At 41.9% G+C, this 17240-nt stretch overlaps 1 protein-coding gene and 1 long non-coding RNA gene across 3 annotated transcripts in view; one reads left to right on the top strand and one right to left on the bottom strand.

The window, feature by feature from the left end:
• NAP1L1 (nucleosome assembly protein 1 like 1) overlaps window positions 1–17240 on the top strand; it is a 70334-nt gene that overhangs the window by 29313 nt on the left and 23781 nt on the right. The window lies entirely within an intron of this gene.
• On the bottom strand, window positions 1717–6396 carry LOC137474022 (uncharacterized). Of its 2 annotated transcripts, none has more exons than XR_010999111.1 (3): window positions 4032–6396; window positions 3115–3313; window positions 1717–1959 (listed from the first exon to the last, which is right to left on the bottom strand). It is a non-coding gene; the product is annotated as an uncharacterized lncRNA (long non-coding RNA). The 2 variants fall into 2 exon arrangements; XR_010999110.1 differs by having other exon boundaries at window positions 3115–3278; window positions 4032–6391.

The following is a 17240-nucleotide window of genomic DNA, read 5'->3' as shown; positions in this document are numbered from 1 at the left end:
ATTTCAAAATTACATTCTTCCTACATAAATGTGTTTGGTGCTTTATAAGAGATACTTCAAATTAGAATTTGCATTGGTTTTTGTTTTTTGCAACTCTACATTTCATTTATGACACCTGCAAAATGCCACCTATGCTTGATAGGGATTATTCTGAATGCAACACACAGATCAAATGGAATCTCTAGAACCCTGAAAAGTGTTCTAAATGTATGCCACAACCATGAAGTTAAGAAAAGGATACACAGCCTGCAAATCTAAGATTTTCCCCTAAAATTACACAGTGGCCATTAGTAGCCATGTGCCTACTGGAGGGACTTCTGAAGTGCTCTGGGCTCCTGTGGAAAGGATGAGGGAACAGAAGGAGAAGGAGCATCAAGCTGCAGTTTGTGGGGCTGCAAGCATAAATATCTGTTTCCAGGAGGAAGAAACTAATTTGTCAAGATAAGAAATAGTACAGAATAATGTCTCTCTGTTCTCAGGAGTACTGGAACAGAGTAGTAAGTGCTCTGTCCTACCCATGAGGGCAAATGCATCAAAGCAGCATGTGGGAGGGAACTGGGAAGGACTGTGTGTGGTTGATGGCATGCCATCCAGCTCCAAGTGACCCACTTAACGGCTGCATATTCCCAGCAAACATGACTAATGCAGATGAGGCAGATGGAATGCACATGCTCATTCCAAGGAAGAAAATAACTTCAATTATACTGTTCCAGTGCAATAATCCCATTAAACAAAAGTTGCACACCAACAGGATGAAAAATCAAAGCAAGAAGCAATTGTAGGTATGGCTGAAAGATGCCAAGCTGTTCAGGTTGGGATCTATAGAGGAGTACTTCCAAGGACCACTGCAAAGATGTGTAGGTCTCTCCTGCTGCTGCTTATCCTGGGGGATTTTTAATCCTTTTCCAATGGCTATGCAGGACTTTCAATACTTGCTTTTTTCCACAGATTTCTGGCAGTGTACAGACTCTTATTCAAACACTTCAACCAGTCTTGACAATATCCATCTAATTCCAAAGCAACAAGTGAGCATTTCACAGACTATAAACCAACTTCTTTATTTTTCTTGCTGAGTAATACATGAAGAAAATTAGGCCTGCAATCATCTATCAGTGCATCTGCTTCAATTTTTTTCCTAGAACACTCTGGCAGCAAAAAAAAACCCAACAAATAAAAACCCCACAACAAAAACAACAAACAAAAACTCCAAAATCCACAGTGGTAAGTAAACTAGAGAGTAAAGAGCATATTTATACACATAGACAGTGTAGTTAATTAGCTGAAGCAAATGAATTAAAATTCAGGAGGCCACACATTCTTATTTCCTTTGAAGCTGTTCTTTCATTTTAGCTATGTCAAAAGTGCCTTTTATTAAGGTGCCAAAGTTCAAATAGAAAATAGTTATTGTTTAATGGTTTGAAAAACTTGTATATCTTTCCCCACAGAACCCTCAAGTCCATGCAGCTGCACTTTGCTGTACCTGCTTTCCCAGCCACCACCTAGGAGATGTTTTCAGTTCCTTGGTGGGAGTACAGAAACAAATAGGTGTAATGCTAGTGAGATCTTAGACAACAATTATCAGTCACAGTTACTGATTACAGGAACCAAAGGCTAAAACTGGAGCCAGGAGCCAGGGGTAGAAACCCCACTGAGCTGCAGTACAGCACCAAGGGGAACCGCACAGGAGGGAGAGTTGAGCTGCCTGCAGGGCACACACACCAGAATGAAGAGTAATGCAAGAGGCTGAGTTCAGAGGGCAGCACAGCAATACTGCCCATTCTGGCACAGGACAAGGAGTCAGTAGGACTGGGATTAGACTGATTGTTTGGCAGCAGGAATGAGGGCAGCAGGAACAGAAGAATGGCTGGAATACTCAGCATCTAATGCGATCCTGTGAGTCTGAAAAGCATTCGGGTGGCTGGCTGCTGCCGTCTGCCTCATGGGATTTGGGAGGAAGAGCTGTAGATGGAGATATTTTTGGAGTAAGCAATCAATTTAATGAAGCAGGATTCCTCCAGTTCATTGACTGTCAAGAGCATATATTTGCAAAGCAGTATTTCATCAACTCATATTTTACCATTTACAAAAAAAAAAAAAACTAGAGCTTTGAGCATGCTAGACATTCATAAATATTTGGAGCACTGCTTGCCTATGAATTTATATCCCATTTACAAATTACTTAATTATTGTATTCCTATTCCTCTAATACAAGTAATTCCACTTTAATGTTATAAAATGCCACATAAGATGCAAGGTATTTTTAAATACCATGATATTTTAATGAATATATTAATGTCTGAATATCTAATAAGGAACAATATTTTTAAAAAGTGCTTTACTGATGGACTACATAATAAATAAAATGTACTACTTTATAGGAGTAAATATTTATATTAGTATTTTATGGTACATAATGTATTGATATGTGAAATTCCACTGCTTGGGTAGCTATGGATAATTTAAAACCAATATGTTACCCTAAATGTAAAACTGGTTTGGCAGAGAAATCACAAGAACTCCAAGGTAAAATTTACTTTGTGAACAGACAAATCTTCCCTAGAAATATCTGAATTCTAGAATTTACTTAAGACTTGTCATAAAATTTAATTGTATACTGTTGCGTTTACATAGGACACCTGATTTTTACAGAACAAATGTAATTATGCTTGTCCATTCCTAAATAAAAGGTGGGAATCTTTTTTAACTATGTCTGTATTTTCAGTGATGGCTAATCCTTATAAATTATTTATGTTGTAATCATATTATTTTTCATTGTGCATTAGCAGTGAATTAATGACTGGATGATCAGCTGTTAAGAAGAAATCGAAGAAATCTTGCCTTTGACATGTGGGGTAACTTTTTTTTCAGAATCCCTTAAGGGATTTGCAGAAAGGCTCTTTTCACCATGTCTTCTGAGTTCCTTGTTATTTTATCTATCATTTATTATTCCTTTTGAGCTAAACAAAAAAAAAAAAAAAAAAAGAAAGCTATTCCACATTGATGTTTTTTCAAGAAGTTGTTTACATAACGGATGCGCTTTTGGATTAACAAGTCTGCTTTCTGTCTTTTCTCGCTGCATAGCTTCACTATTGCATCAGAAGATTGCCTCTTTACCTGTATGATGTCTTGTTTGGATTAATTCCCCAGGCTTAAATGCTGCTTTATAAACAGGTATTTCTACCTCAATGCAGATTTGTTCACCCAAGGGACAAATACACATAGTAGTTCTAGGCTATCATCTAGACGTTCCAGGAATCTTGACCATCCTTAGTGTCCTTCTGGCATCAGTAATAATATTAAGATATGTTGCTTCCTGGAGAAGCAAATTAATAAGAAAAGGTGTCTTGAGGACAAACACCACATCTGCCCCAAAACAACAAAGCTGTGCTAAGGGAACAGAGAAACACATCATGTAATATTTGCACATCTGCCCACACCTACCTCATAAAGCAGAATAATTCTGGAGCACCTGAGGAAAAGGGACTTAGGGAGCCAGGTGAAATTGGGCAGAGATGTTATGCTTACAGATCCAAACACAAGCCAAACAACCTACTGACTGTAAGTATACTCTCTGCATTTCAGACCCAGACACCACTGTGCAAAACAGAAAGGAAAAATAATACTAATCTTGCAAAATAAATATCCTGGGCAATTTGTGTTCCAGGTGTTCTAGGGCACTCAACTTTGGCAGTGCAAGCTGCCCAGACTGCTTCTAATGTTCAGCTTTCTGTTCTTCACTTTAGGTGTTGAAAATAGTGCCAGAGAATTTATGTGGATTCATTAAATGCACACACTTATGTTTGAGGTCATCCTTTAGACCTCGTATTGTCAACAGGCAGAAAGAGGCATTTCTAGAGTATAAGTCCTCCCACCCTCCAACAATTAAAACAGCCCAGGTGAATTATACTGTATGAAGGCTTATCTTTCTCCATTATTAATGCAACACAGGAAAGAAGAGTGAAGTTGAGAACACCTGAAGTCAGGTGGAATTAATTCCACCTTATTTTTAAAGACTTGGTTACTTCACTCACCAAACTTCCTCTCCTTTGTTCTTCTCTCATACTTTGCAACTTCCCTTTATTTTTCTGCCTAGTTTCTGCCCTGCATCCTTTTTCAGCTGATGTAGCAATACCACAGAGTTCTTAAGATTCCCAAGTCTGCTTATTGCAGTGGGAGATATAGAAAGATGAAAAGCAAAAGCATCAAAATAAAGCAACAAAACAGAATGACAAGCAAAAAAGTCAAAGCAGTTTTAGCAGTACCATCAGCTTTTAAATACCAGTATTTTTTTTTAAGAAAACAGCCTAAATTAGGCTACAAATATGATTTGAAATGTATAGAGATTACAAGGCCAAATGATGCAGAAGCAGTCTGCTTTCCTGCAGAACACTAAAATGTGATATTTATAACTGGGACTCAGGGTGGCTTTTTAGAAAGTGACCTAATAAATAAGAGAATATAGCCAACTTCCACTTCCCCAGGTATGAGTGCTTTCTTTCCCTAGGCAAATCTGTCATGCAAACTCCAGTGAATGATTTTGATTTGCCTTCTTCATGGACATTTTGGAATTAATCAGATGACATGTGAGCATTGTGTATGTTAGGCATGCTGTGCTACTGTTCTGGTGGTTTTAAACTAAAGGTATTAAACTGCATTTTTCATAATGAAAACTTAAGCTGAGAGGTTTTTTCCCAGCTTTTCCATCTAACATCCTTGAACATCAAATGTCAACAAGGCTTTTATGTAAATATCATAGAATCACAGAATAGTCATCTAGTCTAAACTCCTGCTCAAAGCAGGAACAGCTAGAGCAGGTTGCTGTGGGCTGTACTCAGTTGGGGTTTGAGTATCTCCAAGGATTCAAACTGGTCTGCTGTGCCATTCACTTTTAGAGTGAATAACTTTTCTTATATGTTTAAATGAGATTTACCATATTTCAATTTGTGTCTGTTGCCTGTTGTCTTTTCACTGGGCACCACTGAGAAGAGTCTGGCTCTGTCTTCTTTATTACCCCCAGGCAGGTGTGCATAAATATTGATAAAATTGCTCTTAGCCTTCCCTTCTCAAGACTAAAGAGTCTCAGCTCTCTCAGCCTTTTCTCATAGGACAGATGCCCCAGTCACCTAATCAGAACAGCTCTTTTCCAGAGCTGGTATGTATACTGTCTTACTAAAGAGCCCAGGACAGGACTCAGCACTACTGATGCATCTCATCAGGGCAGACCAGAGGGGAAGGAACACCTCCCTAGACCTGATGAAACCCAGGAGGCTGTTGGGTCCAAAATTTCACCCTGTCTTCAGGGACCTAGAACTCCTGAAGGCAAATCTTATCTGTGCAAATTGAGGCAAAGGCAGCATTGTGCATCTTGGCCATTTTTGTGTCATTTGTTTGTCCTATTCAACACAGGGCCCTTCCTGCTGAGGCACTTGTAGAAGTCCTTCTGGTGGCCTTTCATGTCCCTTAACAGATTCAAGTCCTGGTAGGCTTTGCCTTTTCTAATGCTATTCTTGCATGCTGAGACAGCATCTCTATATTCCTCACAGGTTTCCTATCCCTACTCCCACCTCTTGTGAGGCTTCCTTTATATGACAGTGTTTTTTGAGGAGCTCATTGTCCATGAAGACCTCCTGCCACCTTTGTTTGGCTTTCTGCAATCAGGATGGACTGCTCTTAAGCTTCAAGGAGGGAGTCCTTGAAAAATCAGTAAACTCACCTGGATGTCTCTTCTCTGCAGGCCTATCTTCTATGGTATTCATCTAAGTAGGTCCCTAAGCAGGTCTTTTACCACGAAAAGTGTGAGAGTTTCCCTCATAATGTTGTTATCTTAGCACTATCTTATTTGGGTGTATATGCTCAAGGTTCCCTTCAGTCCTGCACTGCTGGTTTCAGTCAAAAGTGTGCTTTGGCTATTGCAGTAAACAGGATTTAAACATCTGAGAACCCCATTGGTACAAACTCTTCCAGACACCCTCTGGGACAGAACTGGTGTCAGCCCCTGACAGACTGTCCTAAGAATCTGTATGCAAGATACTGCAGCCATTGACCCAAACTCAAAGATCTTCAGTGGAATATCCTTACCTTTCCTTTTAACTCCTCTCAACTCTAGCCCCAAGCCAAAGCTACAGAGGAAGCAGTACAGGAGCAAAGAGAGAAAATGAGCCTTATACAAAAGTTTTAAATATGCACCATTTCTTACAAATTTACCTAATAAAGCTTGTTAATATCCCTAAGTTGACATGTGGCTTTTGCCATGCAGCAGAGCAGCCTTTGAATGTCATCTACTTCAAGTGCTGTGTTTTGAACTGTAATTTTGAGGCACCCTTAATTTTTTTGCTGACTGGAGTAGGTACAATTCTTTCCACATGTATTCTCTACTGCTATGTGGTGCCAAGACACCTGCCTTCAGGGGAAAAAAAAGTTTTGCTCATGTTGCTGAAGAAAACAGACATTTAGAAAAATGCATTGAGCAAAGCAAGTAGTGTCTGTGTCTGTGCTCATTGAAGGTTCATCATCTTTTGAGAAATCAGGCTATAAAAGGGGAAGGAAGTAGCTGTCTTGTGTCAGGTCATGCTCTGACTAGAGATGCTGAGAATTTTTATTTTAAAGATCAATGCCATAGATTAAATTTGCAATTGTCAATTCATTGAAAATAAATTGCTTGTCCAAAAGGACAAACAAATGTTTCAATTTGAGGTGTGTATGGGACAAAAGTGCTAAAATTGTCAAAGTTTTATTTTGATATTTTTGATTATAAAATGTAGGATTTGGCTTTATTATGATTTTTAATTCCAAACATTGAAATTAACGGTAATAAAGAGATAGTGAAATAGTAAGAATAACACTAAACAATTGAACATTATCTGAATGGAATGTTTGTAATTGCTCTATCTGTGATTTTTTTAGAGGGGGACACAGCAGGGAGGGAATTCTGCCCTTAAGAATGGGCTATTGTTTTTTCACCCTTATTTGGGATGCTTTTTTTTTTTTTTCATATGGTTCCAAACCATTTCCTCCCTCACTGTGAGGCTGAATATATATCCAGGGGTGCTACTGTGGGCACTTTAATAACAGAGAGTTCTGGCATGGCTAGTGTACTCTCTTACTGTATAAAAACCAAACCAAATCAAATCCAACTCCAAACCATTAAACCTGAGAAGGTCAAAGAACATGAGTAGTTTAATGGAATGAGCTTCCTTCTTTTATGTATAAGGTATTGGACACCCTTTAAGCAATATATTACTTACATCCTTATGAGACCAAAGCAAACCCCTTGACTATAGCTATCCATTTTCATGGCATTTATTTTATCAAGTGAAGTGACCAATAATACAAGAAACAAGAACCCCTCTGGACAAAGTTTTACTGTTAGTGTTAGATACTGTCTTAGGTTTAGATACATCAGCACCAATCGCAGGCACTACAAGAGATACAGCTTCTTTTCCTCTTATTACTTAATTTATATATATTATAATTTTTTTTCTAATGTAATGAGTTAATAATTCATCAGTTTTCACATACAGCTGTTTTAAAAAATCTATTCTACAGTGACATTTCAGTTAGCTCTGTTGATTTTTCCCAATAAAATTATTTCATAGTAAGTACAATATTTAAAAAAACTCAAACTTGCAGTGAATGCTAGCCCCTAGAAATGACTCTAAAAACATCAAGTGTGCTGTACTTGAGATTTTAACTTCTGTACTACCTCTAAAGTAATAGTACATACATTTCTTCATTGTTTTCAATACACCTGAATAATTTACTTCTTTAGCTCCAGTTTTTCACTACACACCAATACCCTATTTTCTCTATCTCTCCTCTAGGTCTGGGTTGTTTTTTTGGTTTTTTTTTTCCTTTCTGTTAGTTTTCATTTATACCTTCTGTATCTATGAGCAATCCCTCTAATGTAAGGAAAAGTCATAATTTGGTCCCTGGACAGTAAAAAATATTGAAAAATGAAAGATGTTAAAGGTTTATTGTATCAAAAAGTATATAGTCTTATTTCAGCATTTCACTTTTTTTCAAACAATGTAATTTTTCTTTGTCTTTTATTACAGTATGTCAAAGGTTACACACACTGTATTTCTTTAGTTTGCTGCTACCCCTGTGTTCCCTGAGGGAAAATTTGCACTCATCTCACAAAAGCAGAAGTGCAAACCAGAAACCTATGAGAGCTGTTCATTCAGCTCTACAGGGGGATTTGCATGATTTGCCATGTGTTAGCTCAGCAGAACTTTCTATGCTGCCTGTGGCACTGTTTCTAAACTATGACTTGCTTTCTGGGATGATGTTTTCCTTTATAAAACAAGTAGCTCTGCAAAAAGTAAACAATACATGGAAAAACAAACCAGCTCTGTGCTCTGTCATTCATTGTCTAGCCATTTAATTTGGAATAATTGTCCAGTAAGAGTTGAAAGAATTGCTTTTAGCCACAAGAAAGCAATCTCATCTTTTTAAAGAAATTCTCTGTTTTCAGGGTGAACTGATAAACCTAATAGTTCCGCACAGGGTTTCAGTGCTGTTTGAAATTGTACCGAGGAAAAGGCATTTCTTTGTGACACTTGGAGTTTTTGCTCTGTAAATAGTTCAGTGAGCGTTCTCATTTCCAGTGACTGATGATAACTTCCATGGTGATTGTAGTTCAGCCAGCTACCAGAGACACAAGTACACAAGGAGTGCTCATATCATCCATTGCTGTAACTCAGTGCTCACATCTGCCAACAGAATTTCAGGAGAGGGTAACCTTGGGCAATTGGTCCTTTGGAAAACACTCAGGGCGAGCTGTTCTGAAATCTGCCATGATCAGAAGAGAATGTGTAGTTGTAGCTTTTCATGCATTGCAGGTTTGTAGTGCTGCGCAGGACATAAATCCTGTAAAACTGAGCCTTTTTTAGGTGCCAGACCTGTGCCTACTAGTCTGAAGGGGTGTCTAGGTGTTCAGGTAATCACATCCATGTTTGTACTAAGGACCTTCTGCATTTTTCTAGTAGAACAAAAGAGAATGAAATTAGCAGCTTTAATGTTCAATGAATCACCTGCCACAGTGGAGTTCTTGATCTGAAGTAAGCGTACTAAGCTTCATGACCAACACATTTTTCTAAGCTAAGGCAGTGCTGCTTTAGCTTGGCTGTAGCCTGAATGCAGCACAAGCACGATGAATGCTGTGCTTAGCAAGACTGATCCTGGATCTCAGTGCCAAACTCATCTGTTGCAACAGCATGTTACAGAAATACTGGTTTAGCCTCCTACAACAGAATCGGTGCTTGACCTTCTTCAGGGCCCTCCATGTACAAACCCAGAGCTGTGCGCTGTCCCTGAGTGCCCTCCAGGCTTCTGGACACAGCCTCTGCTTGAGCCCCCCTCCACAGGCAATGACTGAGTCAGTGATGCAAGCTCTGGGGGGCAGGATGCAGAAGGGAGCATTCCTGATAGTGCTAGGCACTGAGGGAGAGGTCAGATTCCCTGCTATTGCATAGCTCCATGTGTAAGACTCAACTAGCACGTGAGGGACCTGATTCTAACTCTTCTGCTGCTGATTTGGAGCAGCAATTTGACCTCAAGTCACTGTCCCCAGAAGACACATCCCAGCTTCTATGCCATAGGGCTGTTCTCCTAGTGTCTCTTATCAAGGCTCTTTGACCCAGCTGGGAGAAAACGGTGTGTCTCTGTGCACACAGCAACCACACCTGAATGTTTCTTACTCACATGTTCTGAGTCTTTTAAAAAAGAGTCAAGATGTAATATTAAAAAAATACAAACCACATTTACAAGGAAAATATATCTATGTCAATATCTAAGGTATTCTCTAGTGATTTTATTCCCAGTATTCAAAAAATGGCATTAGTATGATGCTCTGTGCAATTCCAAGGCAGTACTTCAACTCTCCAGACAGACCGAAACTACAAGTTACAGAGCATGCTCATGGGAAACAGACAAAAAGCAAAGAAAAATATATTAGCCATTAAAACTCTATTTGACAAAAGTTTCTTTATGTCATTTTCATGACTGTACAAATGTCAGGATAAGTTAAACCATTTGACAGCAAAACAAGTCAAACTATAGAGCTTGCATGTGCATACAATTCAGGTAAGAAGTAAGTTTGTCTTTTCCTCTTTCCACACATCTGTGATGGCAGGTGCCATGTGGAAGCAGGAGCAGTGTCCTTACATCCTGTCATTTGTTCCTTTCTAGCTGTTCACAGAAGCTGCTTCGTATTGAAAAATGTTTCCCTAATTGTTCTTCAAAAACTCCTGAAAAACCCTTGGTTAAGGACTTTGGTTTTATTTTGTCTTATGAGAAGGGGCTGACTTGCTTGACTAACTTAAACCCCCAAAAGACATTTCTGAATTCTGGTTGAAAAGGCATTTCCCTCCAACCTAGAGGTACGCTTCCAGCTTAGACACAGTTAGACTTGTGCCCAGCCTTTAACTGTGGCTGTTGACTACCTTAGGCTCTCTACTCCACACTGCTGGCTTCTGTGTGTCTCATTTCTTCTGTACCCCTTCACAGGGGTCGCTGGGTGTCACCTCAGGGTTCTGCATGTCACAAGGTGGCAGATCTCAGAAAGACAAGCAAGGTGAGCCACTGCCTTGTGACTCACTTGTTTACAGTTGATTGCCACTTTAGCTGATTGAATAAAGGGAACGCCTGCAATGGCAGATAATTGTTGTTGCAGTAATAGCAATCGACTGCTCATTTTTACCAAATGCCTTCTGTACACCTCTGCCCTCTTCATATTCCCAAGCACCAAACACCTCGGATAAATAAGACATTAGTATCCAGTACAATTTTAAAAGGGTTGCAAGTGGGGGTACAGGTATTTTTATCTTAGAATCATGTGGTATCTCCATCTCTGTTTCTCCCTAATTCCTATCACTTGGACTATGCTGTGCAATCCTTGTCCTGGATCCTTCTCTTTCATCCTTACAGCTTTGTGGTCTCAAACTATTTAAAATTGAATGATAGAAAGAAGCCCACCTTTAAAAATTCAGTGTGCTGGGGAATAGGAGGGCATCCTTAAGTTCTCTCCACAAACTTCTGACTTGCAGATGGGATTTATTTGCCACAAAGACATCTGGTTTTGGGGGCCGAGATTTTACTGCCAAACACTGGAACAAAGCTGGTGTGGCACCATAAGGAATAGAATCCTTTATAGTTTCCTTGTTCTTAATATAGAATGCATTGCAGATACTTGGCAGATCCACCACTTTTACTACTTCTGCTTTCTGTTGTCATTTGCATTATTTAAATAGATACATTCAGGCAAATAGATGGAAGAATTTGGTAAATTCCAAAGAATACACATTAAGTATTTGGCAATATATCCTCAGCAAACAGCTCTTATGCCATCACACTATGCGCCCGGCCATCTCACCTAATTGTATTTGGAATCATTGGCTCCTTCCAGCCAAGGGGAGTTAGAAGTCTCAAAGACATTTACATTTCTCTAAGTTTAGTGTAGATCACAGATGTCTTCTCCAAGTGTGCCACGTGCTATTACTCAAGACCATGAGCATGGAGAGAAACGCTAGAAAGGAATCCGTTTTAGGAACGGCTTTTACTTGGAGCTCGAAGTCAGGCACGACAGGCATTTGCAGGAAAGCAAGTCTGGCGGGCAAGTACGGCAAGTGAAAATGGGAGGGTTGGAGCTGTTGCTGCCTTTGGCCGTCCACCCCAGCCAAGGCAGAAATGGTCGAAACTGATGAACCACCACGGTGCTCAGCTTGGTTTTTCAAGGTAAGCTAGTACTGACTGTGGTTTTGTGGTACCTGCGGCCTGTGTGAATAGAGTTTACCTGTCCGAGCAACTTCTATTTATGCTCAGGTGCCTTCAGAAACTCTCGAGTTCGGTCTTTCGGCAGCACCGAAGCAGTCGGGGCAGCATCACACGCCGACGGGCGGGCGGGTCCGCCCTCGCCCCGCTCCTGCCGGGCCGCACCGGGCGGCTGGGCCCGAGCGGCGGGGCGCTCCGCGGCGCGGGGCGCGTTGCCCTGGGCACGCGCCCCGGGGGCGGCTCCGCGCGCGCCGCCGCTCGGGCCCAACCGCCCTCGGCCAACGGCCGGCGCGCGCTCGCGGGGCGGGCGGGCGGCGCGAGGGCGCGCGCTCGCGTTGCCATGAGACGCGGGCGGCGGGGGAGGGGGGTTACGTGGTGACGTTAATTCTATATGAGCGCGAGCGGCGGGAGCGCGGGTCCTTTCACCGCCGGCCGCGCGGCGCCTCCGCCTCGCTGCTCCTGAGTCACCGCCGCCCGCCGGCCGCGCAGGTACCGCCGGAGCGCGGCCGCCGCCGCCACCCCGGGCCGGGGGTGTGGGGGGCACGGGGGGCGGGCGGGGGGCGCCGGGCCCCCGCTCCCTTCGCGGGGAGGCCGTGGATGCCGGCCCGGCCTAGCGGGGCCCCTGGGCTGGCGGGACGCGGGGGGCCGGCGGTGCCCTTGCCGCGCCGGATACCCCCCCGCGCGGCCCGCGGGGCGGCTGCGCCGCTGCTCGCCCCCCGGGCCCGCAGCGAGCAGCGCTGCTCGCCGCCTCCGGCGCGTCCCTCCGCTGCGCCCCGCGGAGCGCCCGGGCCGCGCTAGGCCGGGGCCCGTGGCGTGGCCGGCGCTGGGGGGAGGCGGGTCGGCCCCGCAACACGTGGGCGCCCGAACGGGGCCGCGCCCGGCGCGGCCGGGGACCGGGAGGGTGGCGGGGCCGGAAAGCGGCGCGGGGAGGAGCGGTTGAGCGTCCGGCCGGCCAAGGGGAGGGCGCGGGAGGGGCTCGGTGCCGGTCCGGCGCGGGGCTCGGCGCGGTGTGTGCGCACATGGCGGAGCGGGCAGCGGCGGATGGCAGCGCGCCGTGGCCTTGTGCCGCCTCCCGCGCCTTGTTCCCGCTCCCGTGCGGAGCCGCGGCGCGGGTGTGCTGTGCTGTGCTGCTGGCAGGGGGACCCAGAGATTCAGCCAGCAGACGGGCAGCTCCCGCGTCCTGCCTCAGGGCAGAGTGGTGTCCGGGAGTTCAACATGTCGCTTCTCTGGGTGCCTGTTAGCTGGTATCACCCTAAGTAGTGTCCCCGCGGAAGGCTGAGAAACTACCTGGAGGATTTAGTAACTACAAGTGGAAATATTATCTTGTGTTCAGCATTCATCTAGAGCTATATACATATAAAACATAATCTGTCTGTTCTATATGGACTGTTTAGGGTCCTTACACTGCCAATACTTGTGAGATTTTCAATATTAAATTAATAATTCTGCATTTGCTTGCAGAAAAAAAACGCAAACCTTTTTTCAAACAACTGGTGTAGTAATAATACAGCAGCACCTTCCACACTTTATCTCCAAGCTCTCTGCAGTTAGGTGTATGTTTCAAGTCCTGTTGAGATACACTTAACATTTCACGTTCTAGCTCATTTGTGGCAGGTAAGAGAAGTGGGCATGGTGTCTGCAAGGTATGACAAATACTCTCCTCTGCTCGGTGCCTCTTGGGATTTTAACATCTGCTGGTAGATGCTACATTAATCAGGCAGGAGATAGGGCCTGATAATTTTAATTACAGTCATGAAATTAAACTTGAGGGAAGAGTTAAGGCCTAAAGCTGTGAACTGCTGAAGGTGGTTCTTGACAAAAATGTTAGTAGCTTTTTAGCAGCCTTCCTGCTGAGCCCATTTTACAGTGGTACTCTTTAAAGAATGAGAGAAGCACTGTACTTTGAAGCAAGCTGAGTTGTTTCCAGTCTCTTGTAAATCCAGAAATTATATTAATCCGTAGGGGAAGATAGCATTTAAAATATACATACATGGAAATTTAAGTGACTTGGATGCTTCTATACCAGACAGAAGTTGAGGCTGCTCAGGCTTTGGGTACCTGAAACATTGATAGAAGTGTTTAGAACAGGCCACTGACGCCTGAGCTTGTGTGTGTGTCCCTCTTAATCCTGTGAGTGATAGATGTTAGCAGTCTTATTGCCCTCCACTTTTCTGTGTCTTGGATATCGTTTACTCTTGATTTCTCAGGACTGAGTATTGTGGAATGTTGCTCCTGTGCACAGGTGGTAGATTAGTGTTTTTCAGAGCTCCTGGTCTTTCTCTGACTTTGGCCAGGCTAGGAAGTGAGTGTTGAAAGCACTTAGCAGTACTGTGCAGCATCTGTACTGCCCTCCCAGTGTTGGAAGAAGTGCCAGATCTGCTGCAGCGCTGTTTACATATACACAGTGATGCTCTCACCATCCTTGTGCATCATCTACCCCCTACCTCACTCACAAACTATTCCTAGGAGCAGGTGAGGAACTTAGGGTGACCTGCTTACTGAACACCCTGCAAAGGGGTGGTGTGGTTTTTTTCTTAGCTTTGAGCATGTGTGCACAAGCGAAACTGAAACTAAGGCACTGTGAGCATGATGTTATGAATCTTTGTTTTCACAACCTTGAGTGAGACCTGGATCTTCCAGGCTGAGGCTGTGTCCTCTAATACAGAGCTCCACATCTATGAGGAAACATTGGCTTACCCTGTACATTTGATAAAAACCTGTTTATTCACTAGGCTCCTAAAAGTTAAAGCAATGGTAACACGAAGAGCTTGACTTAATCATGGCAGAAATTGTATTCCTTCAGGGAATAAAATAGCTTGAGGGTATTAATTTCAATAGTGCAAAATCTTAGGAGGGGAATAAGACATCATCTGTTTGGAATTTTGGTTCAATCCTTTGGTGAAAGCCAGTTTATTCCAGTAGAACAACAGGTATGATGAACATGTCTCTGATATCTTCACCTTTTTACTAAGGTAGTTGTAATGCAGTTCATATTCAGGTTCTTGTGAAACAGCTGCAAACATGGCATATCTCTAACTAAGGACCTGATTCTAAAGGAAACTGCAGGAATTGGACAGGTTACAGAAAATGGAGATGCAGGTGCTCTTTCAATGCCTGTTTGTTTTTCTGTGTCCGTATATACATTCAGTGCAACTTAAGCTCTGCGATTTTCCATGAGCTGGGAGTGCTTTGGTATTTGTGAGGTACTAATGGCCATTTACACAGAAGGCAGAACTTTACAGACAGAAATGAGACTTTTTAATGCTGGTTTTATTTTAGTACAGCTGAGAAGTCTTCTCAACTGGTCTGGACAACAGCATTCCTTTGAGCTTCTCCTTAGGGAGGTGGCTAGTAAATAATAGAGTGGAACTTCATAGTATGTGTTTAATCCAAGGCAGGGTTGTGATGATGGGTTTAAGGCTTATAGGTCAAGTTTTCATTTGTAAATTACTTAGTGTTCAAAAGTGATTATAATTAAAGCTAATTCAATGTAGCTGATTCTCACTCAGCTCAGATGTTAGTGCATTTCCTCATCACCCAACATTGTTAATCTGGAGAGTAGGTCTGGTGTCATAATGTATTTGTTTAGAAAACCAGACACGCCTGGAAGGCATCACAGAAGTTGCTTGGGGATTCATTTGATGACCTTCTGAAAAATTAAGCTATTTAGAAGCAACGTGTGAGGCTTTGAGGGCTTCCTACACTAAATGATTATATTATTTTCTGAATCAGCAAAGTTAATGCAGAAGTAAAAATCCTAATTACTGATGTGGCCTTGTGTATTTAGTCATAACTTTTGACCTTAATTTTTCAGGAAGACTTCACATATTGCAGATTAAAACTTTAGTTGCAGTTGATAAAAAAAGTTTGCTAATTTACCTTTGGTACTCTAGAGTTACTTAAAAATATAAATTATTTAAGATATGAAGTAAGTTGTATTTTCTTGATGAGATTAATCTTCTAAATGAATTTGTATCATCTGCTTAAATGAAGACATTATCTGCATCCTAACTATTTGTCAAAGGTTAAACTGCAGGTCTTTCCTAGATGGAAAGCTGTTTAGATTTTAGTACTGGAAAATACAGATGCATTTGAAGGCTGTGTGCTTAAATGTACATCTGCACAGATGGCTTGAAATGATGATGTCTCAGTTTAAATCTTAACTTGCCATAATGAACAGACAGTTTGCACATCAACTGTTTCAATTGGTCATTGAGGACTATAGAACAAAGTACTACCAGTTGCTCCTTGGTAGGTTTTTATGTTCAAAAGGTGAAAGCAAATTTTAGATGCAAAACTGGGGTTTGGATTTAGCTGTAGCTTTGAAGCATTCAATTGACGATTTTACATTTATTCTGTAAAAAACTATCACTACCACTACCAAATAACAAACGAACAAAGAAAACTTCACCCAAAACATAAGAGATACTAGAATTAACCAAGTGTTGAGGATTCTTGTTATGAGATTTGACTAAATGGGTGCCTGAAATCTGGAATGGACAAACTCCTTGACTTCTAAGACCCAGGATAGAAACAAAAATGCTTGTTATCTTTTCTGACTATCTGCACTATGATTGGTTCAATCCACTACTTTATTTAGGTATTGTTTAATATGCAGTGTTTCAAAGGAAGGAGAAGCAGTTCTTTCAGATTTCTTGTGGGATGACTTGCCCATGAAGGAAAGTTTTGGTTTAGTTCAGGCTCTAGTTAAAAACCTGACAGACATTGAAGAGCTGAGGAGCACAGAGAGGGTACATGGAAAAAAATTGTTCATATTGAAACCAAGTTTGAATCAGTTATTTTTGAACTTCTTGTTTATGTATGTATTTTTGTGTCATTTCTTGTTACTCTCCTTTCAAGTACTATTAATATAAAATGTGAACTGCTTCTGTTGATCAGGTATTCATGTTGCTAGGCCCTTAACTGAGCTAGTTCCTCTCTTCAATGTTGAGCAGTGGATATAATATTTTCATTAAGGATACATTACTGAAGTACAGGATGATCATATTTTGTAATTGTATGTTTTAGTCACCATGCATTTATTTCAGATCTTGCCACTTCTGCTTGTTGAGTAGAAGTCTTCAGTGGTCTGCATGCCATTATATTTGTCTTTACATAGCAGGTTTTTGACCTTTTGAATTCTAAAGTAGTTGGAATTGCATCTTTTTATTTGTTACTTCAGATTTCAATACTATTTATTTTGCCTCACTTGAGTCACCCTTTTAAGCAGTTGTTAAGTTGTGATACTATTGTTTTGGAAATAACTCATCTTTGAATGTTGAAGTGTGAACTGGTATAGTGCTTTATGCTGGTTCTTGTGTGTGCAAGGTGGCTTTGTCAGAAACATGCTTGCTATGTTTGAACTGGTGAGATCATCATGACACAGCCTCTTGATTCTTTTACCACCATCTTCAGTGTTTTGGAGGTATCACATATTTCTATGTTGGTGCCAAAGGCAAGATTGAGTGAAA

Source organism: Anomalospiza imberbis, chromosome 5 (assembly GCF_031753505.1).
Source record: "Anomalospiza imberbis isolate Cuckoo-Finch-1a 21T00152 chromosome 5, ASM3175350v1, whole genome shotgun sequence".
Lineage (NCBI taxonomy): Eukaryota > Metazoa > Chordata > Aves > Passeriformes > Viduidae > Anomalospiza > Anomalospiza imberbis.
This window is presented reverse-complemented; position numbering and strand designations above follow the sequence as displayed.